At 39.8% G+C, this 9,119-nt stretch overlaps 1 protein-coding gene across 1 annotated transcript in view; it reads left to right on the top strand.

Moving 5' to 3' along the window:
• fndc3ba (fibronectin type III domain containing 3Ba) overlaps window positions 1-9,119 on the top strand; it is a 105,920-nt gene that overhangs the window by 1,100 nt on the left and 95,701 nt on the right. The gene's annotated exons all lie outside the window — the stretch shown is intronic.

Below are 9,119 nucleotides of genomic sequence, written 5' to 3'. Positions count from 1 at the left end.
TCCTTCTCTCTCTCCTCTCCTCTCACTCAGCCTCCCACTCTGATGCAGACGTGGAAATCAAGCATTGGATTTCTGTTAGCTCCAACAGATCCATCATCTCAGGAGCCTTTCCCCAAAACAACCTACTGTTTTAGTCCTTCTGTTGTCCATAAAAGTTTCTCCACTTTCCTAAAGGTATCAGAGTCAGACCGCAGCTCAGGGATGGATGGATGGATGGATGGATGGATGGATGGATGGAGGACAGAGGACAGTGTATGTGTGATAAAAAGGTGGTAGAAGTCAGGAAAGGGAATTCGGATGGATGGAAGCTCTCTCTCTCTCTCTCTCTGTCTCTCTCTGTCTCTCTCTCTCTCCTCCTGCTGTGTGGGTTTAAAGCAGCAAAAAGAAAGTTAATGACAGGACAGAGTGGTTAATTATCATGCTGTCAGGATTAGCGGTGGATGTGGATTATAACTGGGGCTGTGATGATGTTTTGGGGGGTAGGAATTTCACCCCCTGCTCTCTTTCTGTGCGCTCAGGATCCAGTGGGCACGTTGGAGAATATAGGCTAAGGGAAAAAATAACCTAACACCACACACACACACACACACACACACACTCACACTCACAGAGAGTCAGACTTTATCAAGGGAAAAGAGAGAGAGAGAGAGAGAGCGAGCGAAGGAGAAATCCGATCCCAAATACATGACGTCAGTTGACATTCCTTTGGTGAAAGGCTGATGTGGCCCTGCACATTTTTTTTCCTCGGGGGGGGGGGGGGGGGGGGTAGGGGGTGGGCTACCAGCTGAAAAGGTGTGTTTACGATTATGGTTGTTAAGGAATTCTCCCTGTGGTGCATGAATGGGCAATTTATTTCGCTGCCACAAGTCGGGGCCCATTAAAAAGTCTTGTCGTGGGGCTTTTTTCTGGGCTCTGCACAGCGAGAGTGGGGACGAGGAGGAAGCAGGTAGCACTTTAATGAGACTGACATCCTGTGGCACATGTTGGTGCAGCATTTTCAGATAATCTCGTAAAAAGTTCTTTCTTGATACGTGGTTTCATTCTGGAGGTCTGATAAGATTTATGATTGTAAAAACTAAAACTAGCTTTTGGCCACTGAACCTCAAAATATTTTTTTTTTTGTTGCCACTTTTAGGCTTTGGTCTTTTAGTTCAAAGATCAAAGGCCAAAACTACTTCAGTCGTAACAAAACTCAAAAAAGTAAAAAAAAAAGAAGAAAGAAAGCCTATTACTAGTGAAAGCTTAGCCAACAACATTGGAAAAATTGACAAAATAGAGAAGAAACAACACTTAGAAAAAAAAAACTGTAGATGAAAAAGTCATATTTTATTCAGAAGAAACAACACTTAGAAAAAAAAACTTTAGATGAAAAATTTTATATTTTATTTGAATTAGCAACAAATTATTAAAAAACAGAAAAGGTTATGAGTAATTAAAAGTATTATTCTTGGTTATATTACCTTGAAAGTGATTATAATTACACAATTCCAGAAATAGCAAAAAAAAAGAGAAAAATTAGTAATTGATAAACAATACATAAGAATCATGTTATATGTATTATATAATCATGAAAAATGCTAAGAATCAGCTTACATCAAACCTGTAAACGGTAAACATCATGGCCTCATTACTGCAAATGTCAACTATGAAATTGGGTAATGTCATTAAAAATTCTGAACCTGACCCCAGCTCTGATATCTGAAGTAACTCAACAGTTGAGATTGACTTACAGATTTGCTAAGATGCTGCTCCACAGCCTGAGGACATGTCTTATTGTTTTCTTGGTTTCAGTCAGGGACAATAATCCAGGTCTGCAGCTCAAGTCAACTGTGTTACATGTGAAAGAAGTGCAGAAATCCCCGGCGGTCCATTTACAGGCACAGATAAATTAAGTTACCTTAACCACTCAGCTGGGTTGATTGTCCTCGTCCCAGTATTCAGGCACAGGACTTGAACCATTTTATTCAAAGGAGTTTATTTTATTAGTTTTAACACAGCTTTATAAGGTGACAGTATGCCTGTTATATGTGGTGTCACACGATAAGCTGTTAGCTGTTAGCAAGTCAGTGTACTGCTCTGTTAGTTTCTTAATCATATACTTTGTTTTAAAAATGCACTCTTTTCTCTGTGGTCACAGTGTAATTTAAGGGCCAGTCGATGACATGTGATGCTAGCAGAACTAGCATAATTTACCAAATAATACCACAAACCTGATTGTGATGATTTTCTATTGTTTCTTCAGAAAGAGAAAAGCCAGACAAACGACTGTTTTCTTGCATAATTGATACTTTTATTTAGTTTTGTAGATACTCTAACAGTGTGTTTACAGTATAAATAATCTATTTTACTGACCGCAATGCCATAAACAGGAAGTAGCTGCTCTCTCACACACGACAGACATGACAGAAGAAAAGCTATTTTTGTTATTAATATTTGCTCTGTTTTATGCCCACTTAGTGACTGGCTAATTGTATAATTTGTTAATGTTTTCTCTCTTTGCCTGAATTTTGTACATGCCTTTTATTTTAATAGAAGAAAGTCCTAGTAAAGTTAGCAAGCTAATGTGTACTGCTGCTTCTGATACTGTCAATAGTACTTGTTGGCTAACTGCTGCTATCTAAGAAAATATATTGTAAATATATTTTTTCCTGGTATATTTGAAATAGTTCTATAGCTGAGTCGCAGTCTACACTTAAACCAAAACATGGGCCGTCTTGGAGGAACCCATTGATAACAAAAGCTAACAGGCTACTAGACAAAGTTAAGCTTCTGCTAACTTGTCTCATTTGGACAGATTCAGTGTAAATGATATGACTGAACAAATCTGGACTATTTTGACATGTTAGTCCAAGTTTGAGGCTTTAACAGCTTTATAATCAGGCAAGTACAATTAGGTGCATTTTAAAAATCCGGCTTGAGCTGTTTACATTTAATGGGATCATTGTAATCCAGTACATTTCTTCATGGGACCAACATACTTATACTTCTTAATAAGAGCTGAATAAGTGAGTGATATAATCACATAATGCTGCTCTCAGAAATCTACATGGCTCTTTGCCTTCAGCAATTGTATGCTGTTCAAACTGTTAAATGATCTCACCCCACAGACCACAAATGTTTTGTTTCTGTCTAAAAAGATAGATTCAGTTAGATTCAATGAGTAAATAAATAAATAATTCTTATTATTATTGTTGTTGTTGTTGAAGTGTCTGTTGTAGAACTCGCTTGTTATCACTTTTTCCTAGCTAACTTGCCAACTGTTAAACTAAAAGGCGTATTACCTTTGTGTTTATCATCACTGGTCTAATGTTTTACTATTATAGCACATCTCTGTAGAATTCTGCTGGACGTGTTTTGCACCCACAACCTGCTTCTTTGACTCGTCTAAGCACAAACATTGGAAAGCAAAAAACAAATCAAATGTAAATAGAAAAATGTCCATCAAAGAACGTTTTTTGACTTACCCTGATATACATATATAACGTTAATTATACTTGTTATATTTGTTATATCACTTTAACTTTAGTGGTTAAACGTACCACAATAAATTGTTCCAACTTGTTTTTTAAGCAGAGGTGCCTGAGTCTTCCCTGAGTCCATCAAAGTCAAGCTTGTATAATGAGCACAGTTGTCCAGTCAACAGTCCAGTGGGGCTATAACTGTAAGTGCATGACTTAACTGTGCATGTAAACACACAGAGTGTCCCAGCACAGATGGCCTGATTGTGTTTTAGTTGATTGACCCCTTCATTAGCCGAGGCCAGTTATTCCAAGCACAGTGAGAAGGTTTTTCCATGCCATCGTTGCCACATCCTTACGTTTTTGTCTCTGTTTTCTACCTGGAACCAGGTTTTCAGCTGAATCACTGTTGGAATCACTGGTCGAAACCGGGTCAGGGAGGGGCCACAATGACGTTAGCTCTGCTACTTGTGTATCTGACCGCTAACCTCGAACATATTATCCGAGGAGGATAGTGTTACTCAACACTGCTTGTGTATCAGGGACAGAAGCTGGAGCAGCGATAGAGTTACTGACAGGAGACAATGCTGACACCTGGATAGAGTTTGTGAATATGTGGAACAGAGGCAAAGACCTAGAGGTGTGTCAGTTAGAGCGCATAACGGTGTCAATATGGCGTCTTAACTTTGCTCCAACAAAACCTGTCAACAGTGAATGACATATTTTAAATAGGAATGATTGATTTTTCTGAGTGACAAAAAATCCTTTTCCTTTCGTTCAGTCGTTCTCAAATGGAGCTGACCTCAATGATGGTGAAGTTCTTCAGGTTAATGTCACCATTAAAAAATGTCCATTTGGAGTCAAGTCCCCAGAGTAATGAGTCAGAAAGTACCACAAATGAATCAACTATAAGTCAGATCTATATGATTTGGATCTGAATTTATTCCTTAAGATTTGGCTTTGATTGCTTTGATTTCATGTTAAGAAAGAAAATCTCAAGGAGTTCATGTCCAAGGATTTTCAAAGCTGAGTCATAGCTGAAGTTTGTGTTAAGTCGTAGTGAAGTCCCTTCGGTTAAAAGTCCACTTTCTGAGTTCAGTCCGAGTCAAGACCCCAGAGATTTTAAGTGGGAATCTAAATCACTCAAAAAATACAAGACCCCAGAGATTTTAAGTGGGAATTTAAGTAGCATTAGTCATGTCCTCAGAGGTCTAAGTCAGTGTTCTGAGTTAAGTCCAGGTTGAGTAAGCACAGTTTAAGGTGGAGTCTAAGTCAGAGAATAAGGTGAGTTGATTCCAAGTCAAACTCCCATTATTCATACCAAGTCCCAGGTCTTAGGACTACATTTACTGCTTAAATCTGTGGTGGGACCTGACAGCTGGACCTAAACCCACCATTTGAAAATCACCACCTAACTGACGGGTTTTCATATATATAAAATTTATTACTGGAATCAAAAATACAGATTGTTTTTGTGTGAGTTTTAGATCTTATCAGGAATTCAGTAAGAGCCATTAATACGAGTCATTTCAAGTTAATCTACCAAAGGTCAATGACGCTCATTGTTTTTCTGAAAAATAAATGGGACAATCTTGGCACTGGGCTGCGGGTTAGCAGTTTTCTAGATCATCAAGCTGTCCATGAACCCAGAAGCAGCGCTCAGATTATTTGGTAAAGAAAGCGTGTTGGCTGCTGTCCTGGTTGTTAGGAGGCAGTGATTACGCTATTGAAACAGGTGATGCAGGCTAAGGTTTATCCACCATACCTTATCTACACTTAATGTAGAGCTTGCACATAATTAGACATCATTGCCCCTCAAACTAAAAATGTTTCAGTTGTCCCGAATCACTAATGTGTCTGAGGACAATCGCTCTGTCTCCATGAGCAACGCTGTACTCTTTGGTTTTTATGTATGTGGTCAGTCGTATCATCAGTTTCTCCAAAGGCAACAGGTGGACTTCTAAGAAAAAAAAAAAGAAGACTGGCTTACAGTTACTGTAGTCCTGTTACAGTTTGGACAAGTGGACCTCCTCATGTCTGGCCTGTGATGGAAGCGTTTCTCCTCGGAGGCTTGGATGTGAAGAGGCGTTCCTCGGCTGTGAGGTTAAAGAGGTCGACACCTGGAGTGCAGCGGGAGAGAGTTGGCTTCTTTTCTCTCTGATGCACTTAAGCATGTGTTTCCACTGAGTTGAACCAACACGTTCTGGTAGTGGAAAGTCAATGGGCCTTAATGTTAAATGTTTGTGACTTCTAAAGATACTGCAAAGTTGTCGTCTTGAATGCAAATAACAAACGCTGCTGCTTCATCATCGGAGATAGTCCTGCAGCAGGAGAACTGTTGTGGGACTTCCATTTAGTTGCAGGTTCTGGTACTGTCCCTCGGTCTTTGCAGTAGATGAGAAAGCAGTTTTTTGGTGCTTGTGCAGCAGACCACAGCAAGGGCTGAGATTCAAACCAGCAACCGTCAGTCAACCATCAGTTCACACTCACATCCTATAACTTGTAGGCCAGAGGTTGTAACTTCTTTGAAGAAATCCACATGGACTTTATTTGGCGTAAAAGATCCTTTAGGATGGCTTAGTTCGGTTTAGCTAGCCTGTCCTCGGGTTAATGTAACTGGAATATAACTGTGTGCATTTCTTATTTTATTTGTTGGGTTAGTGGGTTTTCCAGGCCCCAATCCTGGTTAGGTACCATCAGGAAGTACATCCTTTGTAGCGCCCCGTAATGAAAGCTTTGCTAATGCAGGTTTGCAAGTTAGATTTAACGTAAGTGTTGCCTGCAACTAGGCCTCTGTTGGACAGTCCAGGCTTCGGGCACATGTGACGTCCACTTGTACCCACTGTGACTTGGGTTTGTCCAATTAGGCTTTGTTTTTAGGTGTATGAGGTGGAGAGAATACATTGCAGTAGCAGCTGAAAGTACCCTCAGTTTTATAGGCAGAGCTTAAATATACCCACCAGAAGAGACATGTGTGTAGATCCCACCAAGTACAAGAAAAAACGACTTTATGGCCTGTTTTATTGAATAGGAAACCAGTTGCAGCGTTTTCCGGCACACTTACTCTCTGCTGCTCTTTCCCATATGAACGGTGGCTTTTTGTTGAAGTATCCCAGCATCTCATGTTTGCTTGGCACAGAGCTGCTATGTTTACCCTGCTCCTCCTCCTCCTCTTCCTCCTCCTTTTCTTTCTTTCTTTCTTTCTTTCTTTTTGTCTCCCACCATTCCTCTCTCCCTCCCCCTTCCCCTGCCTCTTTCATTCTCCAGAAAACCCCGCAAACATTTCTCTCCACCCCCTCTCCTGTTCTCTCTTGATAATTTCCTACATTGATAACATTTGATTTATAAGATAACGAAGACTTTCAACTTCTCCCCTTTCCTCCCTTCTTCTTCCCTCTCATTTCCTCTCTTTTTTTTGTTGCCTTTTTTCCCTCCCTCTGCCTCACATCGGTTTTGCATCTGCTTATTAAGTTTTTGGTCTAAACTAAGAGACGTATTTGGACTGATGTGAAGCCTCTGGCAGACTGTCTTGTCTGAAATCAAATCTTAACTTACCCAGACACAGCTGTGCAGAATTTGTAGCTAAAAGGTATTAACCTCAGGGAGATCATTCATTATATAATGGTGTAAAAATAGTTTCTGTTGCATGGTTACTAACTAATACTAAATATTTCCCATTAGTGCTGCACAGTTTAGTCCCTCGTAGGTGTAGTCCAGACTAAATGCTGCAGTTAAAGACCGGTCTTGACGGTGGGAAATCTAAATGTTAATGTAACTTAAATCGATTTGAACCTGATATCGATCCATACTATTTGCATAGCATCTCCTGATGCCTAAATTAACATGTTATAGAATGATATAGAATAGATTTACGATCAGTCAAAGCGTCTGTAGTAATTCTGTCTAGACACTTTACGATCAGTCAAAGCGTCTGTAGTACTTCTATCTAGACACGTTGTGATCATTTTAAGAAGAGAAAGGTGAAAATACAAACAAAGGGCAACATTCTGGCACAACCCCCCCCACCCCCCCCCACTGTACAGTGCCAGTGGTCCTTCATAATGGGTTTTTGAATTATGTTTTTGCGATGTTTTATGTTGTGGAAAACGATTGCATTGTTGCACTCCCCCCATCACTGTGGGTTCTTTGTGTGTTCTTTGTGTTTTACGTCTCCCCCTTCTCTCACTGCAGTAGCAGATGATTTCTTGTTTTGTTCTTTTCAGTCCAGTAAAAGACCAGATTTTTCTCAGCAGAAATTAGTCTTCAGTTTTAAAGGTGTGGTGTTGGCAAAATTGAAGATTTTCTAGGTCTGAGACTTTGGATTTACTTAGTAAAGAATTACATTTTCATCATGTTAATTGGTTTTGTCATCAGTGTCTGTTTGTGTTATATTAACAAAATTATGTTGGACACCAACCCAGCACCGTGTAGAGTTCTGCTTCAACAACTGGTCACCGTGCCCTGGTCCTGGTCCTGGTCCTGGTCCTGCACTTTAAAGGTTCATCAATAGAAATAGCTGGTTTTTGAGTTACCTACTGCAGAGTGTGTGTGTGTGTGTGTGTGTGTGTTAACAGACATGCACGAAACACACACTGGCTCCCAGTAAACTTTATGTGCCTGCATTAGCATGCCAGGCGTGTTGGTTGAGCTAGTTGGCAGGACCATGGAAAGTTCCGCTGGCCATTAATGGCTGTTTTTATGCCTGACTGTGAGCGTTTTGACCACCTATCTCAAGTGTCCACGTGTTGCTATGGCGTGTGTGTGAGTGTGAGTGTGAGTGTGTGATTGCATGTGAACTAAAGAAACTAAATCTTTTTATTGCTTCTATTTCCTGATTCAACGTCAAAGGAAGTGAAATTAAATCTATTGAATACCATTTCTAAGTAGATTATATTTCTTAGCGTGTGACATTTAAGTGCACATGTAAATGCCTGCTGCTGCGTTGGTTTTATCTGAAGATTTGTTTTTTCATTCAGAGTTCTCATCAGCATTTTATCTTTTCTTTCATTCAGAGTTCTCATCAGCATTTTTTTTACTAACTTTTGTTTTTCATTCAGAGTTCTCATCAGCATTATATCTTTTTTTTTACTACCTTTTTGTTTTTTGTACAACATTATGTTTTTGTTTGTTTCTTTTTTTTTTGTATTCTAGCTCACATAAAAGTTATTGCTACTTTGACTTGAATCCTTGATTCTATTTTCTTTGATAAAGTCTCTATGTCTGGCAAAGCTGAACTTTGTGGCTGTTTTTTTTCATATTGCATTGGCTAATTTTTATATATTACACTCAGTTTTTTTGAGCTCACTTTTTATTGGTCTCTAACATACCTTGGACTATTTCTAATCCTTGACCATTGCTGCTTTTGATACCGACGTACGTTGGCTTTGAGATATTTTGTCCCCTCTAAGACTTTTTTGCAACTTTAACCCCATCATTGGAAAAGAGTCGGGTAATAAAATATTTTTATTTGTGTAAGGCTACATGTTTTACTGCGTTTACCTGGAACTCCAGCTCTCCCAACATCACCAACCCCCAACATCTCCACCCCCCTTCACCTCCACCATCCTCCTGCTGGGTATGCAGACACACTCGGCCTCTTCCCTTCCTCCCAGGCTCTGGCCAGGTCTCGGTTACTTCACTCCCACTGCTCTGTACCTGTAA

This window comes from Cynoglossus semilaevis, chromosome 1, assembly GCF_000523025.1.
Source record: "Cynoglossus semilaevis isolate Cse_v1.0 chromosome 1, Cse_v1.0, whole genome shotgun sequence".
Classification (NCBI taxonomy): domain Eukaryota; kingdom Metazoa; phylum Chordata; class Actinopteri; order Pleuronectiformes; family Cynoglossidae; genus Cynoglossus; species Cynoglossus semilaevis.
Note: the sequence above shows the minus strand (reverse complement) of the source record. Positions and strands in the feature narration are given on the sequence as shown.